The sequence below is a fragment of the Microtus ochrogaster genome, linkage group LG7_11 (genome assembly GCF_000317375.1).
Source record: "Microtus ochrogaster isolate Prairie Vole_2 linkage group LG7_11, MicOch1.0, whole genome shotgun sequence".
In the NCBI taxonomy this organism is placed as follows: Eukaryota; Metazoa; Chordata; class Mammalia; order Rodentia; family Cricetidae; genus Microtus; species Microtus ochrogaster.
This window is the reverse complement of record NC_022032.1, coordinates 18,592,072-18,600,328: the sequence shown is the minus strand read 5'-3', so window position 1 is coordinate 18,600,328 and position 8,257 is coordinate 18,592,072. Positions and strand designations below refer to the sequence as shown.

Sequence of the window (8,257 nt, the reverse complement as noted above, 5' to 3'; positions counted from 1 at the left end):
ACTTTTTCCTTCCCGATTGTACTTGCTGCCCATAACTACAGACACCGCTGTGACAGACGTGCCTAAACTTGCCTCTTTGTACCACCTGTTTCATGGTTTACACCAGAGCCAGTGGCTTAGAAAACAATTCTGGAATTGCTAACAGAGGACTCCTAGGAAATACTGTGTGGCCAGTGCTCTTGGTAGCACAGAAGCTCCTACACGGACAGAGGATAGCACTCTGAATGCAAGCTGATTACGGATTCGAATGAACCGTCTCTGAATGTCACGAATTTCCGCAAATGAACCAACCTTGTTCCTGACATATTCCTCCATATGGTATGCGTGCTTTTAAATATATTCCCCTCAGCAATTCTCCAAATGTCTATAACTATTAAATGAAAAGAGGATGATAAAAAATTACCTGATAACCATTTACCCCAAATCTCTATTTTGTAATGATGCACAATGCTAAGCCACATGCTGTGCTGGCTTTGGGGTAGAAATTCGATCTTGTCAGAGAGTAAAATCATGTTCTTTGACTTCTTTCTTTGCACTGACTTTCATCTACAGAATCTCTGCTACCGGCTTTCGGGGTGTCTATATTTCAGATACATCACCTGTGGCTTTAGGAGCCACATCTGTTAGTCCTATTTCTGCCAATAAATGCATTTAATAATCATCACAAATCTCTTTGTTATAGCTTCCTTTGTCACGTTTTCATGAACTAAGATCTACTCTCTAGTAATTGTCTTTAATTTTAAGAGAACAATATTTATTTTATTATCACATGTTTTAAAAAGTTTTATTAGCTGTTTAAACCAGTTTGTATTTTCCTTTTCTTTTTCTTTTTAGATATTTTGTAATATTACCCATGTTCCAGGACGAAACTGAAAGCCTTCCACCAATTTTATAAGAAACATTTCTTTTCAGATTTGTTGCCACCCCCTCCCCAAATTTGCTCTCCTCTTAAAAAATGTTTTTTATTGTCTTGTGTGTGTGTGTGTTGCCTGAATGTAGGTAAGTGCTCCTTGTGCCTGCCTGATGGCCATGGAGACCAGAGGAGGAAGCCTAATCCTCCGGAAATGGAGTTACAGATGACAGTGAGCTGCCACACCGTGCTAGGGCTCAAATCCATGTCCCCTGGAAGAGCATCCAGTGCTCTTAGCCACTAAGCTATGTCTCCAGCCTTCCAAATTTTTATCTCCAAAATTCAGTAATTTTACTAACACAGATTTAGATTTCTATTGTGTTTCCTAGGTCTTCTTCCAGTTTCATTTTCATCTATGATTCTGGGTTCTGCAGGATCGTGTTTCATCTACCATTATTTAACCCCCTGGTTGTTTGTTGTTTTTTTTGAAGCTATCAAATTTCTAATTTGTGATCTTCCTGCACCCATACAGCTTAGGGATACTTATTGAATAACATATTTTAATCATACAGAAATCTTGAGACTTTATCTGTGCTGTGGAAACATTTTTCTTCTGGCTATTTCTTTGAATAAGTTTCGCTGTTTTCTTTGAAGCTTGTTTCTGTTTTGTTTTTCAAGTGTTTTCTCAAGTCAGTATCCTCCTAGTTCCTGGTCACAACTGTTCTTCCCTATAATCAAATGAATCAGACTTGAGGATTTTCCTACACATGGGGTGAGGGTGTCGGGGGAAACGTCTAGAATTTTAAGTGTAAAAGAACCTGGCTTTCACAACTGTGGAAGCAAACAGCTCCCTGAGAATATGGTCACTGATTGCATTTTCTTCATTTCTTTCCTGCTGTCTCGCTCCTTTTCTTCACTTGTTTGACACAAACTAAGGCCAGGGAGGCTTCCACCTTCATCTCTTCCTTGGTTCACAGTTGCTGGGGGGGAAGTGCTCCTTCAGACTGCAGTGGCCCACTGTTTGCAGGAAGTGACTTTGGCTAACTCTCCTGAGATCTGCTCACCTGCCACTCCGGTGATGTGACTCTTTGGTGTTTCTTGGTTGCTTCTGCCAGATCTCAGCTGTTTGGACATTCCGCATTTGCTTAAATGGCAATTTCTTCTGTGTTTTTCTGCAGAGCCAAAAGAGAAAAATCAGAAATTTAGCGGGAAATGACGATTTATGCAACAAGGCTCACACCAGAAACCTACTAAAGGCCCTCACTAATTTTGTGGAAAGATTTTCTGAGACAGTCAGCCTTTGATTCATTTATTATACGAGACAATTTAACTATTGGTTTTTTTTTTGTTTGGGGAACATTCAGTTTAACTCTCAAAGGCCTTAACATGAGGCCATCTTTGACCAATGAGCCAAATCAGAAACAGCAAGATCCACAGAAAGCTTCCAAATCATTTGCTACTCAGTGGTTAGCATCGGTTACTTTTTGAGTAACGTTTTCAGGATCTGATCTTCCTTAGATATTTCTTTTGTCTCTGTAGCTGTTAAAAGCCTTCCCCTCTTTTCATTGTGGCTGCTGGCCTCCAATTTAAACATTCACAGTATCAGAAAAGAGCCTTCACTTAAGGCGTGGACCAGACCAGCCATCAGCTCAACAGCTCAAATGGTCTATAAAAAAAGCCAAGTGCAACAGAAACACCCTCATGGACACTGCCCAAACACTCTGGTCACAGTACTCGGAGATTTAATTAAATGATTGTTTAAGCCACATTTAAGTTTTAATGTCATTTGTTATGTAGCAATACATTACTGGAAGACCCGTGCTCCACCTAGCTGTCACTCAGTGAGACAGATGGAGCAACCTAAGTCTACTGCAGCATGGACAGCGGAAGTTTCCTTATAGAAAAAATTGCCTGTAGAGGGGGATGATAGCTCAGTCTGGAGGCTGAGAAGTCAGAGAAGTTGGAGATCCACCTGGGCTGCACAGTGGTTCTAGGCCTTTGGGTTCCTCAGTAAGACCGCATCTCAAGAAAGGGAGAGGCCCAGGGTGAAATGCATCAGGAAATAAGAATTGTAATTAAATCCCTAGCTTAGTCTCTGGCCTTAATTTCTCTGGAGAATATAACAAGTAAAACCAGGGTTGAGTTACAGCCAAACTGATGAGATTTAGATTAAGAACACAGCAAGATGACAGATGAGCCTACTGACGTCATTGCCTAGGTTACAGTTTACAAGATGATCCTGTTAAGTAAAGGCTGATCAGATCCCAACAAAACTTGTACCTGGTAGCTGAAGGACAATTATCTAAAAGCCAAAGACAATCTTTATCAGTCTCATAGTTTTTATGATCAACCAAAGCACAGAAATCAACAAATTTCAAGATGCCTCAGTGTTTTTGAACTGTGGCTTAGATGTATTTTGGAGACACTTACTTGAGAGTGAAATATGCTTTATGCACATGTTTTTGGAGAAAACAGCTCGAGTCTTAGACACCAAAGACGTATTTTGTTAGAAACAATGACATAAAGCAAGAACATTTCTTACTTGAATACAACCACTGTGGTGAGATTTTTGTTTGTGTTTTAACAAACAAAGCTTGCCTGAAGATCAGAGTTCGGAGTTATCCATAGAGGCCAGGCAGTCATGACAGACACCTTTAATCCCAGCACTAAGGATGTGGAGACAGGAAGTGATATGGCAGAGCTGAGAGAGGAATATAAATGGAGGAGACAGGAGCTCAGGATTCAGTCTAAGGTCTCACTGAGACAACATTCAGTCTGAAGAGTTCTAGAAGCAGGAGAGCCCATTTGCTCTGAGGACCCAGTAGAGATAAGAACTAGTGGCTAGTCACTCTGCTTTTCTGATCTTTCAGCTTTCACCCCCTAATATCTGACTCCAGGTTCTTATTATGAAGACCAGTTAGAATTTGTGCTGTACCACTTTCCCTTAAATATTGTGAGAGTAAGCCTTCAGTCTCTATATATTTGTAATTGATGGGACAAAGACAAACAGACCAAGCTCTGTGTACTTTTCTATCAGTATGTTCACACATCTCCGTTATACGGAAGGGGCCAGGCACTGACATCCGCTGTTTGTACTCCTCTAGGGCATCCTTCCATGCTTCTCTAAAGCTACTGTTATCCTTCAGAACTCCCTTCTGAGTTTCCTCCTTGTGATTTGTATGGAAATAAGACTCAACTTTAAGCATGAACTTTAAAGAGAAAAAAAAATGTAAAATTGTTGGCAGGAAGGTTTGCTAAAGGATGTGTAAATAATCCAGTCATCTACATTATGGTATGTGCATTCTAAGACTCCAGGCAAAGAAGCAAATATCCCTGCCCTTTGGTATACAGAAAGCCCTGAGTGGTCCCCTTTTCCTTCCGGCTGTCAAGTTGGAGGTCTGAAACTCCAGTCATCTTTTGCTACCACATGTGGATGTCATGGGCCTGTAGGTCTTCTAAGGAAGAAGGAAAGATAGATTATTAAGGCACAAACTAGGTCTCTGGTGCTTAAGTCTTTGCCTCAGGAATACATCTGGCCTTTGCAATTTTATGAACCAATAAGTTCTTTTATTACAAAGATGACATCCATTTTTGTTTATGATGTGCAGCTCTGTGCTTACCTACTGTAACAGTCTTGTTCTGTAAGAGTCTTTGAATGATGTGGAAATAAACTTGAAGTTCTGGGAGAGCAAGAATTTTGTCTGCCGTATTTACTGTTTAATCCCATCAATTTGATGCTCAGTAATATTCAGTGCTCTGTAAATATTTGGTATTGAAATGTGCAAACTGAGGCCAACCTTTCAGAAGATTAGGATGGTTAATGACACATAGCTGAGAAGAACATGGTTCATCTTCTTAGAGAACTCATAAAACCGAAAATATCTAAACATGGTTAGATATATTTGACAAACAACAGCAAGCAACAGTGAAAAGACTGGCGTGGTTCAGACAGCTGTGTGTTAGCACCAGCTTCTGCAGGCCTTGGAGGACACGCTGTGTATGGGCCCTGTCAGTTTATCATCCAGTGTTTTCACCTTGCTAGCCTGAAATGGGCCACTGCAGGATTGTCTGCACCCTGGAAACCAGCAAGCATTACAAATAAACAATACTTTATTCTCCTGCACACCTATCTAGATAGCATTACTCCCTTACAAAAGGAAATAGGAATGAAAAGAGAGGAAAAAGAGAAAAAATAGTGTAGTCAATATTTGTTTTCAGATTTCAGACCTGTAAAAAAAAAAACTTGAATCTTTTCTTCTCTGACAAACTTCAGAGAAGAAATGGCTGTGTCTTAAGTTAGCTATATGAGTGAGCTGGGAGCATACTCAGGGCACCTTGTTCCCAAGGTCCAAATGATGCAACTGTAGCTCATTAGAAAAGTAGAACTAATCAAAGTGAGGTGGTGAGCCTGCGATAGGGGAAAATGCATCCCTCAGATTATTTAAAACTAGGGTTCGTTCTAGAGAAAAATCCTCCCGGTCAAATGCTACAACAGGACCCTATAGGCTCAGCCAGACTTCCCCCAAGGCAAGCTTTATGTGTTGAACTTGAAGGTGATACATCAGCCTGGTTCTGAGTTATGTATGAGTATGGGAAGTACCCCTAAATCATTATATTCAACTTCTTGGTCAAAATGGGCAAAGAATAAAGGTATCTGTCTATTTGCATATACTTGATTTCAGATGCAATAAAATAGAATCACCCTACTGCCATAGAGGGAGAAGGGGGGGGGTTGCTGAGGGATAAATAAAGAATGAATTGGTCAGTTTCCATGTGCGCACATGTGTGTTTTGGTGTACTGGGGTGGACATGCGGACTGACCACATCTTTCTGAAGTCCCTTTCTTCCCCTCTCATCCCAGCCATTAATTTGTAAGCTTCCAGTCAGAATGTAGGTAGCCATATACAGCAAAAAGAGAAGCCAGAAGGAATTGAAAGCCTCTAAAACATTCAGGGCTCTAGCCTTTAGAAAATAATAAACTGCTTCTTGGTGAAGGAAGACTTGAGGGTCCCATTTCTTGGACTAGAAAACATGTAACATGACTGCTTCTCATGGTGGTCACTACTGGTCTTTAGAAGGGACAACTTTGTCCCATACACTGTTACTTTTAACACATCTATTCCTAGGAAAACAAGCAGTATTAGCAAGTCAAGTCATTTACTAACCAAAACTACCCTGAGATACTATCCATTGTCCATACAGGGCTGGTTTTTGGCTTGGTTTCAAATATCTAACATGAGGATTAAGCTTCTCCATGTTGTAGGTAAGAGGTTGGAATCTGGAACACATGACTCAATTTCCAATGAAGGCTGTGAGAAACAATGAAGCCAGATTTTCTGACTTTATGCTGAGGCCCCTGTTGGTCTGTTGTTAACATCCAACTAATGACACCTAAGGCTCAGAGAACATCATGGAAGAGGGAATGGGTAGATTATCAGAGCCAGAGGACCAGAAAGTCGGCTGTGAGATTGTGACCCCTAAGACGGACGGGGAAGCTATACCCATAATACTTCAACAGTCTAGCCGCCCAAATAAGACCTGAATAATGACAGTAATTTTTTTTTTAAATGCTAACAGGGGTGGCAAGCAGAGGTGAGGGCTGCATAGCCCAACCTCAGAGCAGTCATGGGGTTGACAGCATCAAGCTATTCATGCTGCCTGGGGGCTGAGGAGTACAAGCTGAAGTTGTGAAGATACTCTCCTGGCTGGTGGCTGGACAGGGATGCTCATCACTCAGCCCCTCCACAAAGAAGAGCTAAAGATGCATAGTTACATTTAGAGGGCTCACTCACGTGGCTTGGTATAATAAAACAACATGCAAGGAACTGACAGCAAAACAATTGTAGGCTGCAAAATGAAACCCATAAGCTCAAGTCTAGAAAAGAAGAAAGAAGATAAAGGGAATTTAACTAAGAATAGGGCCAGCTCTTTCTTCACAAAATCTGCTCTTTCAGCATCTGCTGCATCAGTCAAAGCAGCCCTAGATGTTAACTGTCTGTTGTTCTTGATCATGCTTGGGAAAACATAATTACATATCCTCATACTCGGGGTGAAAACGAAAATCACCTATTGGAGTTTTCTGGAGTGTTTCTGCCTTCTCCCTAGCAGTTTCTGAGCTTCTGCCCTTGGTAAACATCTCCATTCTCTCCTACTTTAGGAAGCTGTTGTTCTAGGTATTAGCTTTACTGAATACCACATCTGTCTGCTCACACAAATCTTTTCCTCCACTTACAGCTGGCTTTTTGCATTACCCGGCTTGCTTGCTGGCCTGTGGCTTACTGTTCAACTCTGCCTAGAACCACCAAGCATTCCTTTAAGTGGTAACCATTATTTTATTTCTTGGCGGTCATTTAGACTTGGATTTAAGTCTTTGCTTATGTTCTAGGAGAGCGAGCCGTCTCCCACAGCCTAAAGACACGCAGGGTCTCTATGTACTAAGGCTTTTCTTAGGTGAGCACTCAGAGTTACTGACTGTCATTGTCTGTGCTGATAGTTAGCTAATAAACAGTGGTCAGCCCTGAAATCACATGCATCCAGGCTACACTAAATGGACTCAGGGGACTTTATTTGTATTCATATATAAATACACATATATAAATGTATAAATTAATACACATATATACCAACAACCAAAGAAAAAGAGGCCATTAATTTCCGAGGGAATGATGGAGAGATGTGGGATGAGTCTGGGGGAGAGGGAATAGCAGGGATTGAAGATGGGAAAGAGAAAGGGGTAGAGTAATACAATTATATTTTAACGTAAGAATTTTGTAAAAATATGCCATTATTTAAGCTCCATTGTTACACCTGTGGATGTTTTTGATGAAGTAGTAATGATCTCCCCTAATGAAGATGCTGTACCTGATGGGATAAGTGTGGTTCTTGCCCATATAACAAACCACACAGGCACAGACACAGACTCACACACCAAAGACACAATTATTTTGAACTCTGTTTAGCTTTTTCCAGTTTCAGCTTTCTGAACCTCTGGTTCTCTTTCTTTAGACAGATTGGGGTTTTTTTGTTTTTTTAATATTTATTTATTTCTTTATTATGTATACAATATTCTGTCTGTGTGTATGTCTGCATGCCAGAAGAGGGCACCAGACCTCATTCCAGATGGTTGTGAGCCACCAAGTGGTTGCCGGGAATTGAACTCAGGACCTTTGGAAGAGCAGGCAATGCTCTTAACCACTGAGCCATCTCTCCAGCCCCCCCTTTAGACAGATTGTTAAAAACTTATAAATCATTCACCAGGAGCCAAAGGGATTGCATATATTATTGTTTTATATATGTTATATACATATGGACTAATTAATTTGCCCACGTATACTTATAAAATCTAGTTAAGAAACCCAACATGCCGTTTTAAATGGCAAGAAATATTTGTGGGACCTCCAAAGTTGG

General features: G+C 40.7%; 1 pseudogene; it reads left to right on the top strand.

The window, feature by feature from the left end:
- Positions 1 to 6,085: 6,085 nt before the first annotated feature.
- LOC101984029 lies at positions 6,086 to 7,351 on the top strand (annotated as a pseudogene).
- Positions 7,352 to 8,257: the final 906 nt, after the last annotated feature.